Genomic DNA, 15,611 nt, shown 5'->3' with positions numbered 1-15,611 from the left:
GAGAATGAAAAGGACCTGGGGGTAATTGTGCAGGCAGATATGAAGTTCTCTGAGCAGTGCAGACGAGCTGCAAGAGTAGCTCATGGTGTCTTGTCAATGATATACAGGAATTTTTCTAGCAGGGATAAGGAGGTGATTATTCCCTTGTATAAGGCAATGGTTAGGCCACATCTTGAGTACTGTATACAGGTCTGGAGGCCTCATTTCAAGAAGGATGTAGAGCTGCTGGAACGGGTACAGAGAAGGGCAACAAGATTAGTAAATGGAACAAAGGGTTGCTCTTACGAAGAAAGGCTTAAGTTTTGCAAATTACTGAGTCTGGAGACTAGGCACCGGCGAGGTGATCTGATAGAGGTGTATAAGGCTTTGAATGGTTTGAGCATGCTCAATGCCAATGGGATTCTTCATCTTTCTCAGAATAATCACCTGAGAGGGCATAAATTCAAATTGAGGAAGGACGGATGTCGGATAGATGTGCGGAAATTTGCCTTTGGCCAGCGGGTGGTTGGTTGGTGGAACCGACTTCCATCACTTGTTGTTGAAGTTGATAGCCTAAACAAATTTAAAGCTCAACTGGACAGGTATTTCGAACGAACGAAGGGGTGAAATGGGAGAGGGTTTTTTTTTTTTTTTTTGGCTGATGCTGAATAAGCTTGCTTCTTGCATCATATGCCTCTACTAATGCTAATGCTAATGCTAAATTTAAATATTTAATTATGATTGACTTTGCAATTATAAGACAAAGGAAATAAAATAACAGAAAAATTGTCGTGATCACAGGAATGAAAATTCCTGTGATCACGACAATTTGAGAGTATCATACAGAAGTGTTCTACGTACTATACTGATGTAAACTCCTCTTATTATGTTACAAATATTAATATCAATGTAGAACGTAGTGAGCATTACAGCTTTGATTCATACTATCTAAGATTGCACTATGCAAGCTTCTTGTGGTTAGAAATCAGCTTCAATAAGATTTTGTAAATGGTCCATTAAATCTTCACAAATATGCATATCCTGCACTAAGCACTGTAACATATAGCTCATTAAATCATTACAAGTTAAATTAATTCACGGTTCCCACACAATAATCCAAATACTCTCATTCGTAACTGAATTAAATTAGAATCCAAGAATGGGTCAAAAACATGGCGAGATGTATGGCATGAGAAGCTGCCCTAAAAGAGATTCATGAAAGCTTTCTTAAAGCATCATTCAGAGTAATATCAAAACCACTGCTTTCTCAGAACTTTAATTAACTACTGAAATTGAGGGGAAAAACAAACAACACATGGCCTCTGTTTCTGCAGTAAACAGCATACTGATACATCAAAGATAAAAAAAATAAAAGAAGAAACAACAATTCTGTTAATTCTGACAATTGTTATCAGTAGTAAAATACAGCAAACTCTGTAAAATCCCACACTTTACAATTCAGAATTCTTTAATCAACCAATGCATTTGTCCTTAAGAATCATACGAAAGAAAGCCAAGTTTCTTTCTTTATAAGATTCCTGCAGGACTGTTTTGGTTTCCCTTTATAAGATTCCTGCAGGTCTTGTCCTTTAATCTGTTTTGGTGGTCAGTCAGTGAGTGTGTATTCAAGTTTTTTCCCATGCTAACTGAAATGCACTTAAGACTGATGTCACAGTAAGAAGTTATAATTACAAACAGTAAAACACCATTTCAAAATAAATTCAGACTATGCATACTAGAAGAGTAATCTACTTATATAATAGTAATTCTACACGGAGAACTTTTTTACTAGACAATTTCTGGAATGCAAAGTGCTATAAATCGGGCATCTATTCGTATAAACTTTTTTCAGTTTTTAAGTTCAGAATCAATCCAGATGCTGAGAAACACCTTGCATATTAGAAAAGTGCAGCAGAATTTATCTGAAAAAAAAAAAAAAAAAAAACACTACAGTAATACCCCGACTTACGCGAACTCGGAGTTACACGGTTCTTGATTTTTTCGTTTGGCAACGCTGCCGCCCACTATCTTCAAGGTGGTTTTTCATATGTTATCGATATACGGTGCGACGGCGGAGAATGAGAGCGAAAGATGAACAAAATTCAACTTTGCTGCTTTTATGTTTTTTATATCAGTGAAGGGAAAAACACATTTCACCATAATAACGTAAAAACCAACACAATTCCAGCTATCGGTATAATCGCAAATGCAATTAGATCGAGTTTACTACCAGTTTATAACAGATTTCACTAGCAGAAACGCAACTGGATTTTTATTGTTTTATGGTAGTAACCCCTAGAAATGTGGGGTGTTAATAGTGTATCTCTGCCTTTATGGTGTTGTTTATTCAGTTGCTACATGCGCGCAGCTTTGTTTATGCGTATCAAGCGTGCCTCCTCGTTTTGTAATTGCGCTTTATTCCCTAAAAATGAGTAAAATACTTAATTAAAAGGTGTGAAAAGGAAGCGTCCTGGTGAAGACACTGCAGATTCAGAGAGAAAAAGAAAAGCAATTATCGATAAACAGGCGGACTGGATCAAAAATTCTTACCCGGGAAAATTTATAGTGGCCTCATACTATGGTTTATGGCCAAAATCACACTGGCCCCGGTAAGGCTTATTATGGCCAGTCCGCCTCTGTTGATAGAGAAAAAATATGAAATTGTGAAGCGCTTTGAGCGAAATGAAAGACCATGTGATATTGCACGTGCTACAGACCTAAATGAAGCAACGGCGAAAAGCACATGACAATTGCAAACTTGACAGGTTGAAAATTGAAAAGGGCTCAATTATAAAGGGCTTAAAAATTTTAGAAAACATAGACTCCAACGAAGAACGCGTTATAGCTACAAAGCAAGGAATAAAAAAATTATTAGCTTGCTACGAAGAAATTCTGCATGAAAAAAAGAAGGCACTGTGTCGTCAGACGAATTTGTTAGATTTTATGAAGCCATCGACATCGAAATAACTTTTTAACGTAAGTCATTTGTTTTTTTAATACATATTTTGTATTAATATGTATAAAGAACTGCAATTTTATTAATATTTTTCTTCTAAACTAGTGTTTTTGTTGGTCCTTGGTCCCAATTAAGCAAAATTTATATGTATTTATATGCAAAGTTGTACCCTGACTTACGCGAATTCGACTTACGCGATTTTCGTCGGACCCACCTATCGCGTAACTTCGGGGTATTACTGTATATAATTCTTTTGAAATAATTTTCAGTGATATTCATCAGAACAAATTTTCAATACAATATAATGATTTTCACCCATGAGAAGTGTGCTGTAATGAGATTTTATTGTATTTACTAACATAAAAGTTGACTGATAACAGAACTTGAGTAATTAATGACAGTGAACAGGGTATGCTACTTCAACAAAACCTAGATCAGAGATTCCCATACTTTCTCGGTTCACGGTGCCCTTAGAGTCTCAGTAATTTTTTCATGATGCCCCAGGCCAAAAGAAATACTCAACACTTCTGTTTATTAAGTAGTTAGGTCCAAACAACTTAATAAGTAATGTTGAAACTGTGAACTACCATGAGCTAATAGTTTGCACGGTGTCCGACAGATGTCGAGTATCACTGCGTTTCCCTCAAAAATTTAAAATATCCCGTGGCACCCTTGCGAGTTTGCTGCAGCGCCTGGTGTCTGTTCCAGGTGCCTGGTGCACAGTTGGGAACCATTGACCTAGATAATAACTTTGATAGACTGAAAAATGGCAGTTGATTTATAACACTGGAAAAGCAAAGCCTTTCATGCAAGTAGTCTCAAGATAATATATACCACTTCAGTAGTACCAAACCCAAATCCTTTTCATTATCAACTTTTTGACAATGAAAGAAATGAAGTTACAAAACAAGATAAAATGATAAAAATAATAAATCTTAAAAATTAGAACCACAGGAAAAGCATGAGGGAAAATTAGGTAAGAACAGTTAAGGCCAACTTTTCAGTCACTGAAATTGGAAAAAAAAAGGGAAACAATTACTTTCAATAAAATCCACAAAAATCCACTGAAAAGTTAAGGCCAACTTTTCAGTCACTGAAAATGGGAAAAAAAAAAAAAAAAGAGGGAAACAATTACTTTCAATAAAATCTACAAAAATATATATACAGTAAACCCCCGCTATTCGCGGTTTCGCGATCGCCGATTTAATATAAAATGAAACCTAAAAAAAATGTGAATTTTAAAGCGCCGTGAATATTTTCCGCCATAAAAAAACATGGGCGTGGCTAAAATTATCTTTCCCGGTGAAAACAGCGTTCAGTGGGTGGGGGGAGAGGGGTGACAAAATCGCCAGCGTGGATGTTTCTCGCTAATCCTTGTTCAGTATGTGTTATGCGCTTGTCATGGAAGGTTTCGTCGTTTGCTTTTAATTTATATGCTTATAAATTTAATAAATTTATCAATTTATAAATTGATATGCTTACAAAAATGATAAATCTACCTTTTTGCAATGTAAAACAGACTTTTTCGAGTGTGTTAACGGAAGAAAGTGACTTTATTGTGGACAAGTTCTTTCTAACCCCTACAAAAATATGGCTACGAATAACAAGAGAAATGTGAAAATATCAAATAAGGTGATGACATTAGCGAATAAAATTGAGTTATTAGATAAAATCTCTAATGGTGAAAGTGTCTCCTCAGTGGCAAAACATTATAAAATCAATGAGTCAACGGTACGATCAATCAAAAAATCGGAAGAAAAAATCCGCCGTAGTGTCCGTGAAAACGCGCTAATTGCTTCAAAAATTTGCTCTGTAACTCGTGATGTTAAATTAGAAAAAATGGAAAAGGCTTTAAATCTGTGGATAGAAGACCGAACTCAAAATAAAATTCCGTTAAGTTCACTCATCATTCGTGAAAAGGCAAAAAACTCTTTTATCAACACTTTGGCGAAACTGGTGATAGCACTGGCGGGATAAGTTTTTTTAGCTAGCAAAGACGCTGGTTTGAAAGATTTGTTTGAAATTTCTAATAAATATTACATTTAATATTAAATTGTTTCTTATTTTCATTTCGATGCCATATGCTTGCATTTCACTATGTGCTGTCTATACATAGTCATATTATGAAGGTACATATAATACATACATAGACAAAATTTTAGACTAGTTTTTCTTATATATTTCATACTTTGGAATGGAACCCCTTTATTACTATGGGAGCCATAACTCAGTATTCGCGTTTACTGTACTACAAATTCCGCACAATAGATGTGCGGAATTTGTAGTACAGTAAACCCCCGCGAATAACGGGGGTTTACTGTACTACAAATTCAACAACAGAGCTTACACAATAAAGTAGGACAGAAAACCAGAATGGCACCCAACAGGAGAAAAGACACTGGTAAGAACAGATGAGGAACTGGGTAAAGAGAATACACGAAAACAAGGGTGCAAGATAAACAAAAGTGGAAAGTACCAGACTGAATATACACTATTTATTATCGAGTAATTACAGACCAGTTAGTTTAACTTCTGTTCCGGGTAAAATAATGGAGTCGCTGGTTAAGGATGCATTGCAGGATCATCTAGACAAGACTGCAGCAATAATTCAGACACAGCATGGGTTTGTTAAGGGAAAGTCTTGTCTGACAAATTTGATAGGATATTATGATGTGGTTACAAAGGAACTGGATGCAAAAAACAATTTTGATATCATATATTTGGATTTCAGGAAAGCTTTTGACACTGTTGCGCATGGAAGACTATTGTACAAATTGGAGCAGAATGGTATTAAGGGTAAGTTGCTACAATGGATAAAAGGATGGTTAAGTGCGAGAAGACAGAGGGTGGTAATCAATGGGTGCTGCTCTTCTTGGACTAATGTTATTAGTGGAGTCCCACAGGGTTCGGTGTTAGGTCCACTGTTGTTTTGTATATTTATCAATGATATTGATGAAGGTATATCAGGCTTAATGTCAAAGTTTGCAGATGATACAAAGGTTGGCAGGGTTGTTAATGACAGTAATGGCAGTCTGCTACTGCAACAGGATCTAGATAATTTGGGCAGATGGGCTAAGAAGTGGCAACTGAAGTTTAACCTTGACAAATGCAAAGTACTGCATATGGGTAGAAATAACCCCAGAGAAACGTACCAACTGTGTGGTACTACACTTAAGGTGGTAGAAAATGAAAAAGACCTGGGAGTAATTGTGCAGTCAGATATGAAGTTCTCTGAGCAATGCAGACAGGCTGCCAGGTCAGGTCATGGGGTTTTGTCAATGATATATAGGAATTTTGCTAGCAGGGAAAAGGAGGTGATTATCCCTCTGTATAAGGCAATGGTCAGGCCACGCCTTGAGTACTGCGTACAGGTCTGGAGACCTCATTTTAGGAAGGATGTAGATTTACTTGAGCGGGTACAGAGAAGGGCAACAAGATTGGTGAGGGGAATGAAGGGATCCTCTTACCAAGAGAGGCTTAAGTTCTGCAAATTGCAGTGGCTGGAGACTAGGCACCTGCGCGGTGATCTGATTGAGGTATATAAGGCCTTGAATGGATTGAGCACGCTGAATTCTGATGGGATCCTTCCACTTGTTCAGATTACGAACCTAAGGGAGCATAAATTCAAATTAAGAAAAGACAGATGTAGAATAGATGTGCGGAAATTTGCCTTTAGCCAGCGGGTGGTTAATTGCTGGAACAAACTTCCATCTGTCGTTGTGGAAGTTGATAGCTTGAATAAATTTAAGGAGGAACTGGACAGGCATTTGGAGGGAATGGTGTGATTTTTTTTTTTTTTTTGGCTGATGCTGCATAAGCTCATACATTTGCTTTCTTGCATCACATGCCACTACTACTACTACTACTACTATATTGCCAAAAGTATCCAGGTTCATGTGGGATTTGGGAAAAATAAACTATATCCACCATATATGTGTCTGTAATGCGTATAAAGCATTCACACTAGAAAAAATTGGATGAATGAAATACAGAAGACTGGTTGAGGCACTGAGCTTAGCAACTTCAAACAGGGAGTTGTCACCATAGGATGCCATATTAGTAATCAACCTGTTTGTGCCATTTCAAAAAAACTGACAACACACTAGATCAATGGTAGTTTATGTAATTATCAAATGGAAATGCCATGTCGCTATTACAGCTGGGAAATGTTTGTGTAAATCTCTGAAATTAACCAGAAACACGTATAACCACAAATGCATATAAAGCATTCACACTAGAAAAAAGTGGATGAATGAAATACAGAAGACTAGTTGAGGCACTGAGCTTAGCAACTTCAAACAGGGAATTGTCACCATAGGATGCCATATTAGTAATCAACCTGTTTGTGCCATTGCAAAAAAACTGACAACACACTAGATTAATGGTAATTTATGTAATTAGCAAATGGAAATGCCATGGTGCTACTACAGCTGGGAAATGTTTGTGTAAATCTCTGAAATTAACAAGAAACAAGAGGATGCTCAAAGTATGGTATACAGATCGTGTCAGTCCCAATCAAGTACTGTCAAATCAGGAGTTTAGGAAGGCCACAGTAACTGATATGAGTACAAGAGTGATACATAAAAAGCTGAACTGAATTTTATATAAGAGCACACAAACCAAACATAATGGTATGCAGTGCTCGGCATCAACTTAGCTAATGCACAACCTATTGTAATTAGTCCCTGGAATTTTGAAAGCTGTGTCATGGAGTGATGAATCATAGTACATGGTTTTTTGATCTAAATTGGCAGATTTGAGTACAGCAGATGGGCAAAGAATGTTATTTACCACAGTTGTATCATCAAAATTGTGAAGTCTGATTAAGTGCCGTCATTGTCTGGAACTGTTTCTTATGGTTTTGACTTGATCCACTGGCTGTTGTTCAATGAATCACGTGATAGATTCCTATATTATGGCAGAAGTATGGGAAGTATCTTCTGTTTCACACAGGCTGTGCCTCATAACATGATATGTACCATGTCATACTGCAGTCTGTAGTCACTTGGTTTGAAGATATGAGCATAGAAAAGTTTCAATGGCCTTCGGAATGTTGGCTTTAAGCCAAGTGAAAATGCCCAGCTGAATTGAACAATAGGTCTAAGTGGAATGGAGAAAAACACCACCTTAGTATTATCAAAAACTGGTTTGGAATCTGCTGATAAGGATATACATTACATATTGTATCAATAAAAGGTTCTTTTAATTAAGCACCTTTTATGTCACTGTCTAGTTTTTTTTTTTTAAATGATAACCCTAAACACAAAAGACATTAGAACCCTTGTGCTTTAAGTACTCTGTATGGGTTGAATATAAAGATGAGATGACAGGAGATACTGCTGATATCAAACACAATGAAACAAACACCCTCAGTCCCCAGCGGCTTTCACTCCCCCCCCCTTATGGCAGCGAGAGGATCAGAGTGGAAACAGAGGGTGCTAAGAATCTCTGGGTACAACCAGGCTGCCATGCACAGAAACTGAACTACAACATAAGATCACTCATTGGTGAAGATAGGATATTAGAACTGGAAAAGAAATTAGAAAATGTGAATTGGAATATCATTGGTTTGGCTGAAACAAGAAGAAATGAATCACAAGTTTATAAAGTAGAAATCTGCTGTATACCAATGGAAATAGTGAAAAGAGCGAAGGTGGAGATGGCTTTCTGGTCCATAAAGATATAAAAAATAACATTTTGGAATTCAAAAGTACACCACCAAGGGTGTCAAGACCGCTTCTCAGGATTTCTAAGAGGTACAAACTAAAGGTTTTAATGATTTATGCATCAACATCTAGCCATGATGATGAAAAGGTTGAACAAATATACACTGAAACTGAGACTTCTAAATGAACAAAAAACTCACTATACCATTATTATGGGGGACTTCAATGCTAAGGTTGGAAAGAGACAAACAGTGCAGAAAGGGAAACTATAGGACATTTTGGAATTGGTGAAAGAAATGAAAGAGGTGAAAGACTTTTGAAATTTGCAGAATCTTGAGGAATGTCAGTAATGAATACTTTTTTCAAGAAAACGGTGAACAGAAAGTGGACAACTAATGAAACAGACTCCATCCTCACTAACAGAAGATATATTGTGAATGATGTTACTGTCCTGAACAAGGTAAATGTTGGAAGTGATCACAGATTGGTAAGATGCACACTTGATATAAATGTAAGAAAAGAAAGGAAGATGTAAGAAGAGGAAAAAACTGACTTGAGTAAATAATACCAAGGTCTTTGAGATAACAGAAGAAGAGAAAAAGCAGTATGTACTACAATTTAAGAACAAGTTCCAAGCTTCTGCAGACCTTTCAGGACCAAGATATCGATGAGGAATCCAATTTCCAAGTGATAAAAGCAAGAGAAACCTATATGTAAAAAGAAATCCAAAGAAGAAAAAATAAGTCAAGAAACGCTTATCATCATGAACTGAAGATGACAGATGAAGAGCAAGATAAACATTGCGTATACTGAGTTATGCAAAGCCATTAGAAAGAGACTCAGAGAGGACATAAGAAGATTTAACACAAGAAAAGTAGAACAAGCATTAAGGGAAAACAAAGGATATAAATCAGCAGTCATGAGCAGTAATACAGAAAGACAAATGATACTGAAACTGAAGAATAGTGATGGTGTACTTATAAATAGTAGATAAGGCATAATTCAAATAGCAGAAGACTACTATAAAGAATTATATAAGGAGAGAAGGAATGATGCCAGCAGTGGGGAAGACAGATCACAAATTAGTAACACATATGACATACCCAATATCTTCTTGATAAGGTAGAACATGCACTGAAGAATCAGAAAGCCCTGAGTGACGATGAAGTTACTGTAGAGTTGTTAAAATTGGAAGGAAGAGACAGGACACAGAAACCGGCAAGAATCTTCGAAAAAATGCATTAGGAAAGGTGTGACGCCTGAGGAGTGGAATAATATAATCATAATTTTGCTGCATAAGAAAGGAGATAAATCAGAAATACGAAATTATAGACCAATTAGCTTGTTATCCCACATCTACAAGTTGTTCACAAGGCTCATTACTAACAGATTAGAAAGAATACCTGATGAAAATTAAGAAAAGAGCAAACTAGCTTTTGGACAGGATTCTCAACTATGGATCACCTTCACGTAACATCACAGCTAATGGCGAAAGCAAATGAATATAAAGCACTATTATGCCTGGCATTTGTGGATTAAGAAATAACTCCATACAGCATAAGGCAATATTTTTTTTTTTTTTGTAAACTCCAAACACAAGAGGTATTAGAACCTATAGTACTTAGTACGGTGCTTGGATTGGAGGTTGAGAAGGCGAAAGAAGATATTTGTTGACATTAGACGTGAACCTCTGTAGACTGTAATTTTCAGGAAAGACATATGTTTGTTTGTTATTTGGTTTTTAGGAGCATTAGCAACTAAGGCCATATTGCTCCGGGGATATGCAGTGGTCATTCCCTGACCTTTCCGCATCCTCCGTATTTGGTGGGCACGGGCTTGAACTCCAGTCTAATCAAGAAGCATGTGCTATGCACTGCTGCTCCTGTCCACCTGGCTATGGAGGAGCCTTAAAGACATATGAAGGAAGGTTGTTCCAGAAAATGGCAGTTGAATGAATAAACAAGGAAGATGAAAAGTTGGTTCTGTGAGTTTCAAGTTGGACAGTAAATGGATGTTGGCTGCACGTGTTCGGACTGTTTTGAAAGAGAGAGCAGGAATTATAGAAGCCAATTCAGAAGAACAGCATCCACTGAAGTATCTGTAGAAAAGACATGCAGCAGAAACAGTACGTCTATGAGACAGCGAGTGGAGAGACTCTGTTAGAGATGAGTCAATAATTAACTTAACTGCCCTCTTCTGAATAGAATGTAGAAGCCTGAGAGAGGTTTTCGGGGCACCACCCCAGATGTGGGAACAATATTCCAAGGTAGGGTGGATTTGCGATTTGTACAGAGAGAACAGCTGTTTGGAAAAAGAGTAACGCCAAGAGCAAAAGAGAAAACCAAGTTTTTTAGATGCAGAGGAAGCAATATTTGTAATGTGTTTGTGCCAAGAGAGATTAAAAGTCAGGGTAATCCCCAAAAGAGATATATCATCTTGTCTAGAAATCGGAGTGTCACCAAGGATAACCACAGGAGCAGAAGAATCCTTTTTGCGAAATATAAGACAAGACTGAGTTTTAGGATTGAAATCAACTAAGTTGTCTTTTCCCCACTGGAGAATTATCTGGAGATCGGCATTTAAGGAAATGGTAGTGAAAATTCGAGAAGTTGAAGCTGATTGAGCAGGGCAAGGTTTCTCAAAATTGAATACAATGTGCTATCATCAGCAAAACTATGGATAGGATTTTCAGTCAATGGAAGAAGGTCATTAATTTTTTTTTTTTTTTGGGTAGTTGTTGGCGCATTGGCTTCTGTGGCCATAATGCACCTCCCAAGGTTTTTGCAGTACTTTGATCCAAGCCCGAGGCGGGATTCGAACCCGCGACCTTTGGGTTGCCAGGCAGGCACTTTACCCACCTGGCTAGCCCGGTCATTAATATACAACAGGAAAATAGTGGGGGAAAGAAATGAACCTTGGGGGACCACAGGCATTAGTGGAGAAGCTAGAAGACCCTCAGTGACCGATCAGAGAGAAAACTGGATAACCAATTACAAAAAACATTTGACAAACCATAAATGGAAGCTTGTTTAGAAGACCTTTGTGCCAAACATGATCAAAAGCCTTTGAGATGTCAAGAGCAACTGCTTGTGTTTCACCAAAATTTTGCATTGAGTTTGTCCATAAATGGGTAACAAAAGCCAGAATATCACCAGAGGATCGATACCGACAGAATCCATACTGGTGATCTTTGATCAGACGGAAGGTTCCTAGGTAGTTTTAAGAGTTGGCGGCTAATTGATCTCTCCATTACTTTAGAAATAATAGAAGTAATTGCAATGGGACTGGTGCCTCCGTAGCCAGGTGGGCAGGAGCAGCAGTGCATAGCACACGCTTCTTGATTAGACCGGGGTACGAACCCGTTACCACCAAATACAGAAGATGCGGAAAGGTCGGGGAATGACCACCGCATATCCCGGGAGCAATATGGCCTTAGTTGCTAATGCTCCTAAAAACCAAATAACAACAGCAATTGGGACTATAATTGGATGGGAGGGATTTGCCACCCTTTTTAGGAACTGGATGGATATGAGCAAATTTCCAAACAGAAGGAAAAAGACCATAGGAATAAGAAAGTGAAAAAAGGTAGCAAAGAACAGGACTCAGTTCGGAAGCACAGGTTTTGAGAACAAGTGGAGAAATACCATCAGGTCCTGCAGCTTTCTGAGCATCAAGATTCATCAAAATCCTTCCGACATTCTTTTGACAGAAGACCACAGGAGGCATCGAATGGAGCATGTTGGGAATGGTGTAGGTGTTTTACCAAGATCATTAATACACGAGTTGGAAGGAAAATGGGATGCTAACAGGTCAGCTTTATCTTGGCCGAAGTGACAACAGAACCATCTGGTTTTGACAGAGGTGGGAGCAGAGATGGGCAAAATTTGCAGTCAATAGCTTTGGCAAGAGACTAGAATGCTCGGCTACCATTAGGGCAAGAAGCAAGTTTTCTACTTTTAGCCTGTTGAAAATCTAGTTTGGACTGATTAATAACTGCTTTCCAATTGTTGCAAGCTTTGATGTAGGCAGAAAATGAAACTGAAGAATTGCAAACAAGCCAATTACGATATGCAACATTCTCCTCCTGAACGGCCTTTGCACATTTATTGGAAAACCAAGGTTTAGATAAAGAACTAGATTTTAAAGTGGAGTGTGGAATAAAGGATTCCATTCCTACAATAATATTTTCACTGACACGATCTGAACACAAGTTTTGAAACAGTAGTCCGACCAAGGAAAAGATATCTCACAGGTCATCCCATTTTGCATTCTTGTAATGCCAAACAAATGAGGTTGAGAACAGCCATGAGATAAAAGGCTCCATTGGAGAAGGGACAATCACCACATTGTGATCTGAGGTGCCTAAAGGACCATCCACTTCGACCGTGTACTTAAAAGGGTTGTTTGTGAGAAAAAGATCAAGCATGCTGGCTGTATGGTAAGGATTGTCCGGTATTCTTGTAGGTAAATGAACAATCTGTGCAGTCATTAGTAATGGCAAAAGCCTCAGCATTTCGACCAGCTTGGTCAGTGTGAATAGAAAACGGAAGCCAGCTGGAGTTGTGAACATTAAAATCACCAAGGAAAATTACCTCACTGTCAGGAAAGTTGGACTTGAGAAAGTCAAAGAGCTCCAAGTCATTAGTGGATTTGGGAGAATGGTAGAGACAACAGATAAATTTGGCACAATGAGGTAGAGAGATTTTAAGCCAGAGAAGATCGAAGAGAGGAGATTCCAAATTACCAAGTCTCTGACAGGGAATATCGGAACGGACATGTGCACAAGTACCATCTTTGAGGCGAAAGGAATCATACAACGAATAATTTGGCCAACTGAGATGAGCAGTAGTTGAATCAACCGATAACTGAGATTCTGTCAGAAAAAGTACATGAGGTTTGGCAGACTGCAAGTGGAAATGGACATCAGAACTGAGACCCCTATATTTGTGAAATGAACCAGGAAGTAACTGAGCAAAACCGAAGGAAAGAGGTAAGTAAAGGGAAGGAATTAGAGCTAAAGGCTTAGATGCCAACTTTTGACTTAAAAAAACTGAAAACTAAATTTCACTATCAAAATAAAGATGTTATATTAAAATACAGCCAAAGGATTGTTTCTGTATAGCATGCTTTTAAACATTAGCTTACCTAACATTTTTCTGTCTGTGAATTTCTGTTTGGATATTCTATGAGGCATCAATGATTTTGATTGCTTAAGAAAAATAACCATTGCAGTCTTTGCCATCTTCAGAAATGTTGAGTCACAAGTTTTGTTCATAACAATGGCTGTGCTATCTAGACTTGGGTATCAAGAGCATTTCCAAAACTTCACTAGAAACAAAAGATCTGAACTGTTTTGTTTATTTTTTTGTTGTTAGTGCATCGGCTTCTGTGTCATAATGCACCTCCCAAAGGTTTTGCATTTTAAATCTGATCCAAGCCCAAGGCGGGATTCGAATCCGCGACCTTTGAGTTGCCAGGCAGGCATTTTACCCACCTGGCTAGCCTGGTCGGCATTTTGTTTTTAACCTGGCTGAATATTCTTTCACACTCAGCATTGCTCTAAGGAATTTTTAAAATGCCAAGCATTGCTTAGGATAATTTATTTTTTCATAATAGCATCTGGGAGGTTCGTTATCAGAATGAAACTCAACAGAACTTATGCTAAAAATTATCTATTACTTTATCTATTTCTTTATATTTAATGATACCAAGTACTAGAAACTTGTCTACAAAAAATTTCAAATTTGAAAATGATACGCTGAAAATGATGAAATCTGTGCTGCCTCAGCATTTATAAGAACTTCATTTTTTTAATGGGAACTTGTGCACCATGTAGTCACATGCAGACAGTTTTTTTTTTTTTTTGGTAGTTGTTGGCGCATAGGCTTCTGTGGTCATAATGCACCTCCCAAGGTTTTTGCAGTACTTTGATCCAAGCCCGAGGCGGGAATCGAACCCGCGACCTTTGGGTTGCCAGGCAGGCACTTTACCCACTCTGCAACATATCAACTCTGTGGTACCACACTGACAGTGGTAGAGAATGAAAAGAACCTGGGGCTAATTGTGCAGGCAGATATGAAGTTTTCTGAGCAATGTAGACGGTCTGCAAGAGTAACTCATGGTGTCTTGTCAATGATATACTTGTTATTGTATACAGGGCTGGAGGCCTCATTTTAAGCAAGATGTAGAGCTGTCGGAACGAGTACAGAGAAGGGCAACAAGATTAGTGAATGGAACAAAGGGTTGCTCTTACGAAGAAGAAAGGCTTAAGTTTTGCAGATTACAGTGTCAGGAGACTAGGCACCTGCGAGGTGATCTGATCGAGGTATATAAAGCATTGAATGGTTTGAGCATGCTCAATGCTGAAGGGATTCTTCCTCTTGCTCAGACTAAGAACATGAGGGGGCACAAGTTTCAAATTGAGGAAAGATAGTTGTAGAATAGATGTGAGGAAATTTGCCTTTAGCCTGCGAGTAGTTGATTGGTGGAACAGGCTTCCATCTTTTGTTGTGGAAGCTAATAGCTTAAATCAATTGAAGGCTAAGCTGGACAGGCATTTGGAATGAATGGGGGGGGGGGACAAAATGGGAGCGTGTTTTTTTTTTTTTTTTGGCTGATGCTGCATAAGCTTGCTTTCTTGTATCGTATGCCTCTACTAATGCTAATGATCAGCTCACAAGCTGAGTCCATAGTTTTAGTCTGTTCCATGTCATCAATTTGCTTTCTTTAATCCAATCTCATCTATTAATGTATGTTTTAACTTCATATCACCACACTTTCTGCAACTTCCGTGTCACAGTACTCTTGGTAGCCCTGGTAATGACCATAGTTATAGGCAAGAAATATTCAAGATAAAATTGACAAAACATTTCAGGAATGATATTTACAATATATTTCAGAAATTACTGTAATTTATTATGTAGTCTTAATGTGTTAATATTCTGGAAATTATGCTAAACAAATAAATATAAAGAATCTCTCTTAATCATGTTAACAATAACCTTCCACTG

The 15,611-nt window shown here is 37.8% G+C and overlaps 1 protein-coding gene across 2 annotated transcripts in view; it reads right to left on the bottom strand.

Moving 5' to 3' along the window:
• BuGZ (Bub3 interacting GLEBS and Zinc finger domain protein) overlaps positions 1-15,611 on the bottom strand; it is a 169,381-nt gene that overhangs the window by 62,109 nt on the left and 91,661 nt on the right. The window lies entirely within an intron of this gene.

The sequence above is a fragment of the Mastigoproctus giganteus genome, chromosome 4 (genome assembly GCF_048544385.1).
Source record: "Mastigoproctus giganteus isolate SK-2022 chromosome 4, ASM4854438v1, whole genome shotgun sequence".
Classification (NCBI taxonomy): domain Eukaryota; kingdom Metazoa; phylum Arthropoda; class Arachnida; order Uropygi; family Thelyphonidae; genus Mastigoproctus; species Mastigoproctus giganteus.
Note: the sequence above shows the minus strand (reverse complement) of the source record. Positions and strands in the feature narration are given on the sequence as shown.